The sequence below is a fragment of the Mobula hypostoma genome, chromosome 11 (assembly GCF_963921235.1).
Source record: "Mobula hypostoma chromosome 11, sMobHyp1.1, whole genome shotgun sequence".
Classification (NCBI taxonomy): Eukaryota; Metazoa; Chordata; class Chondrichthyes; order Myliobatiformes; family Myliobatidae; genus Mobula; species Mobula hypostoma.
The window spans coordinates 29,569,126-29,575,125 of record NC_086107.1 but is presented as its reverse complement, the minus strand read 5'-3'; the positions used below and the strand labels follow the sequence as shown (position 1 = coordinate 29,575,125).

The window sequence follows — 6,000 nt, the reverse complement described above, 5'->3', positions numbered from 1 at the left end:
GCTAGAAAATGAATCACAGTGTAGTATATTGTACCACAGGCAAATTTTGATAATAAATTTAATTTGAACTTTGAACTTTGATTGACAGAATGCAAACATTATTGATTAGCCCAGCATTTATTGCCCACTTGTAATTGGCCCATACAGAGTGTTTTTTTTTCAACAGGTCAAAGGACAGGTAGGAATCAACCACATTAATCTCGATCTGGGTTCAGATCTGGTTCAGAGCAGGTAAGAAAGCATGTTTCATTCCATGGCACTGGCGAACTAAATAAATATACAAAAATCCTGTAATTTCATTGTCATTATCAGTGATACTTATAGTATGTTTTACTCTAGATTTCCTTTGTTACCTTTAAGTAAATTTTGTAACTCTTTGAATGGACTTAAATTTGACTTTCTGGACCAGAAGAATGATCATTAGCCAGTAATCTAATCACTAAACTATAATACATAGTTTGGGAGCTCTTGCAATGCATCCATACTGCACCAGTGCAACATTCCAGAACTTTTTTTTTCTGGAAACAGACTTATGAACATTTATACCTCCATAAAATCTAGTTTATAGCATGTATTGTAAATATCACAGCATCATCTACTTCAGTCAGATCTTTACTCCTGATCACAGTGATACCTGCCCTATGATGGCCAAAGTTGTTTCTTTCATAAGAGGTAGTATGAGTTCTTGTCCTTAATTTCCTTGGTTTTGACTATTACCAACAGTTCCTCAGTCAAACTATTGGGTGATATGCCATTGTGAATGGATAATATTATATGAACTGTGGTTGTTGAGTTGGTGTCACTGTTGACTGTGGTGCAGCTCTTGAATTTTAAGGTTGAGTCCTCACTGACTGTGATCATAAGTGAACAGATATGGGGAGCTGAGCAAAGAATATCCAAAGTTGTCATTTTAGGTGACCAAAGTCATGGAACATAGTACAGTACAGCACAGGATCAAGCCCGTCACCCCACAATATTGTGCCAATCTAAATAAATTCGTAATCAAATGCCAAACTAAACTAATCTCTTATGCCTACACAATGGTCATATCTCTCTATTTTCCTCACATTCCTGCACCAATCTAAAGATCTCTGAAAAGTCCCTAATGTATCTGCCTCTGCAACCATACCAGGCAGCATATTACAGGCTCCCTCATCTCTCTATGTAAAAAACTTGCTTCTTGCTTCTCCTTTTTCACTTACCTCCTTCTCACCTTAAATGCATGGCTTCTGCTATTAGTCACTCTCTGACGCATATAGATACTGTCTGTCTGCTTTATCTATGCCTCTCATAATCTAACAAACCTCTATCAGATCTTCCCTCAGCACAGATAATCAACTCAAGTTTATCCAATCTCTCGTTACACCACACGCCCTCTAATCCAGGCAGCAACCTGGTGAAAATCTTCTGTACCCTCTCCAAAGCCTCAAAATGCTTCCCATAATATGGACCATTCTCATGTCAAGATCAGGTAAGAGGATATGCAAGATTGTGTTGCCTGCAATGCACTAGGCTATCAAGAGTTAAGCTTGCACCATGCTTCACAAACCCTCCTTCCATGGTGTTGGTCAAATTCTATACTATTACTTATAATTCAGACTGCCTCCTGCTGTGTGGAAAAACTGTCACAAGTATCCCCCTCAATTATGCAAAGCAGTCTTCAGATATTCTTCAGTGCATCAGCACATCACATTCCTCTCAAGCATTATTAAATTTATTTAGAGTTTTAATACAATCAATTGCATGTAGTTAAGTGGAGACTGACCATTATCGGGGAGGTTTTTGGTTCCATTTGTGATCTTTCAATATGATTTAAAGATGACCTTATAAAATCATGTTAAAAAACTTACAGTTTTATTTTCACACACACATCATCAATAAATCTTGTGCTCTGCAAATAACAATGTACACTGTCACTGTAAAATGTGAATGTCAATACTGAACAAATGCTGTAACTTTTATTTTAGTATTTGATTAATTGGTTGCTTTATTCCTCTGTGTTGTCAGTTACCAAAAAGTTCTCTGATTACCTTGGAGACCCCATTACCCTTCTGCAGCGAGGAAGGACATTATGAGAGCAGAACCTTAATAACAGATCTCATGGGGCCTGAAAGTAAACATGGAACAAGACAAGCTTGGTTGTTAGCCAGTGGCTGGGAATTAAACTAGATGTTTGATGTATCATACAATCTGTTTGGATGTAAGGATGCCAGCACTTTAATAATGCCTCAATATTAAGTTCTGCCTCATTTTACACCTCTGTGCTCTATTGTCCAAAAACATTGGATTATTACAGGTTGAAACCTGGGTTTAATAGTTTTGGATGCTATGAATGCCATTTTGTGATCCGAATGTCATCTGTCAGAGATTAGATAAGCACCTGCGCTATCCTTGTCATCTGCCCTTGTTGCACTCACTCATATCCAACTTCTTATCTTTTTTTCTTCTCTAACATAGAATTTATGTCATAATTTGAGTTGACGACTGTAAATGTTAAATCTGTAATGTGTTGCTCGAAATTCTATTGTCTACCATTAGTTTTTCAGACTGGAAGCTGAAAATCAGTCATAAAACATGTTCAACATTTCTGCAGCATGCAGTGCGGAATTGTGATATGGTGTTTGAACACACAGAGACAACTGTGTGAGCACCATTGATGCCAATCAGCAGACAACAAATTTCTGACGTTGTTGGTAGAATACTGACATGTGCGTGTGTGCTGAAGTTGTTATGGGCCTTGAATCAATAAGTAGACCATTTCTGGCAAAAGAAAGCTTGCTGTGAGTTAAAGAGACAATTCCTACATGAGCCAATTCTGGGCAGTCAACCAATAATTCTTTGTCAATTGACTAGATGTGTTCAGATATTTCAGTGAATACTGACTTTCCTTCAGGGTATAAGATGAATTCAAGGAAAAAGGTAGACCCTGGCATTTCTGATGTTTCCGTCAGATACTCACTTTCTGATTATTGGCTTCCCCTTTATTCTTTAGTATCACTCTTTAGTTAAGCTTTTCTTCTTGATATTCAATACTTGAAACTGAAGTCATCTTTCTGAAATCCCAGATGTTATTCTTGTGTTGGCGCATGGCCAAGTGGTTAAGGTTACCTCGACACGGCTTTATCCCCCCTTGTTCAATCCCTTCCTACCTATGTTCGTGACACTTCTCACGCTCTTAAACTTTTCGATGATTTTAAGTTCCCTGGCCCCCACCGTTTTATTTTTACCATGGATGTCCAGTCCCTATATACTTCCATCCCCCATCAGGAAGTTCTCAAAGCTCTACGCTTCTTTTTGGATTCCAGACCTAATCAGTTCCCCTCTACCACCACTCTGCTCCGTCTAGCGGAATTAGTCCTTACTCTTAATAATTTCTCCTTTGGCTCCTCCCACTTCCTCCAAACTAAAGGTGTAGCTATGGGCACCCGTATGGGTCCTAGCTATGCCTGCCTTTTTGTTGGGTTTGTGGAACAATCTATGTTCCGTGCCTATTCTGGTATCTGTCCCCCACTTTTCCTTCGCTACATCGACGACTGCATTGGCACTGCTTCCTGCACGCATGCAGAACTCGTTGACTTTATTAACTTTGCCTTCAACTTTCACCCTGCCCTCAAGTTTACCTGGTCCATTTCCGACACCTCCCTCCCCTTTCTAGATCTTTCTGTCTCTGTCTCTGGAGACAGCTTATCCACTGATGTCTACTATAAGCCTACTGACTCTCACAGCTATCTGGACTATTCCTCTTCTCACCCTGTCTCTTGCAAAAACGCCATCCCCTTCTCGCAATTCCTCCGTCTCCGCCGCATCTGCTCTCAGGATGAGGCTTTTCATTCTAGGACGAGGGAGATGTCTTCCTTTTTTAAAGAAAGGGGCTTCCCTTCCTCCACTATCAACTCTGCTCTTAAACGCATCTCCCCCATTTCACATACATCTGCTCTCACTCCATCCTCCCGCCACCCCACTAGGAATAGGGTTCCCCTGGTCCTCACCTACCACCCCACCAGCCTCCGGGTCCAACATATTATTCTCCGTAACTTCCGCCACCTCCAGCGGGATCCCACCACTAAGCACATCTTTCCCTCCCCCCCTTCTCTGCATTCCGCAGGGATCGCTCCCTACGCGACTCCCTTGTCCATTCGTCCCCCCCATCCCTCCCCACTGATCTCCCTCCTGGCACTTATCCGTGTAAGCGGAACAAGTGCTACACATGCCCTTACACTTCCTCCCTTACCACCATTCAGGGCCCCAAACAGTCCTTCCAGGTGAGGCAACACTTCACCTGTGAGTCGGCTGGGGTGATATACTGCGTCCGGTGCTCCCGATGTAGCCTTTTATATATTGGCGAGACCCGACGCAGACTGGGAGACCGTTTTGCTGAACACCTACGCTCTGTCCGCCAGAGAAAGCAGGATCTCCCAGTGGCCACACATTTTAATTCCACATCCCATTCCCATTCTGACATGTCTATCCACGGCCTCCTCTACTGTAAAGATGAAGCCACACTCAGGTTGGAGGAACAACACCTTATATTCCATCTGGGTAGCCTCCCACCTGATGGCATGAACATCGACTTCTCTAACTTCCGCTAATGCCCCACCTCCCCCTCGTACCCCATCTGTTACTTATTTTTATACACACATTCTTTCTCTCACTCTCCTTTTTCTCCCTCTGTCCCTCTGAATATGCCTCTTGCCCATCCTCTGGGTCCCCCCCTCCCTTGTCTTTCTTCCCAGACCTCCTGTCCCATGATCCTCTCGTATCCTTTTTGCCTATCACCTGTCCAGCTCTTGGCTCCATCCCTCCCCCTCCTGTCTTCTCTTATCATTTTGGATCCCCCCCTCCCCCTCCAACTTTCAAATCCCTTACTCACTCTTCCTTCAGTTAGTCCTGATGAAGGGTCTCGGCCGGAAACATCGACTGCACCTCTTCCTACAGATGCTGCTTGGCCTGCTGCGTTCACCAGCAACTTTCATGAGTGTTGCTTGAATTTCCAGCATCTGCAGAATTCCTGTTGTTTGGTTAAGGTGTCAGTCTAGTTATCTAAAGGTCGCTAGTTCAAGCCTCAACTGAGGCAGTGTGTTGTGTCCTTGAGCAAGGCACTTAACCACACATTGCTCTGCGACGACACTGGTGCCAAGCTGTATCGGCCCTAGTTTCGGCCAAGGCGCAAATCCATGGTCTCACGAGACTAACAGATGCCTATTATTGCTGTGTGTCAGTGCCGCCTGGGTAACCCTTGGAACTGATTGCAGTTACTATGGGTAAATAATATAAAGAAATAGGATACAAAAACTTATACACGCAACTTCTCGTATATGGTGCAGGACAGAAAGTAGCGTCCAATCTACTTACCAGCCAGCACACCTTTGGGATGTGAGAGTGTAATATTGATGTGTCTCGGACACCGATGCAGATTGAACAATCACGTTTATTCACCAGACTTCCATTTTTTACTTGTCCACGTCCTGACGTCATACGCACTCTGACACTACAAATACTCACATAATACATTACATCCCCTTTCTCAAGATTTTTTTTTCTTTTTACAACACTGTGAATTACCAAAACAATGCCTCTAGGTATGCCCCTCTTACACTGCAACAACCATGACATAAACTAAAAAAAACTTACCTTCTTGTACTGTATTCTGCATTGTATCTTGCAATACTAACAGCAGTGTATTTTCTTTTACATTTTATTTCACACCTTGGAACTTATAACATGTGTGACTTTGCCTGAAACTGTGTGAGACTGTATGTACGTCTAGTCTCTGTATCTCGCTGGAAGTTTGACTTGTCTCCCAGACCATGTGTGATACAACTGTGACTGTGCTCGTCCTTCATCCGTATCAGTCTCTCGAGTAACCTCTGTGTCTTTGCGGCCTACGTCACTCTTGGTGTCGTTTGTTTCCATGTCTGTATCTGTGGAAATGTCCTGTGCATCTGTACGTGGAAACTCCCTCTCGCCTGTCTTCAGCAGATGCTTCCTGTTCCTCCTGTA

At 42.7% G+C, this 6,000-nt stretch overlaps 1 long non-coding RNA gene across 2 annotated transcripts in view; it reads left to right on the top strand.

Moving 5' to 3' along the window:
* Nucleotides 1-205: 205 nt before the first annotated feature.
* LOC134354254 (uncharacterized) overlaps nucleotides 206-6,000 on the top strand; it is a 72,861-nt gene continuing 67,066 nt past the window's right edge. Inside the window, exon 1 of one of the 2 annotated variants that reach the window (XR_010019749.1) lies at nucleotides 206-231. This is a non-coding gene — a long non-coding RNA (uncharacterized LOC134354254). The remainder of the gene's footprint in view (nucleotides 232-6,000) is intronic. The other variant, XR_010019750.1, reaches the window with a different exon arrangement.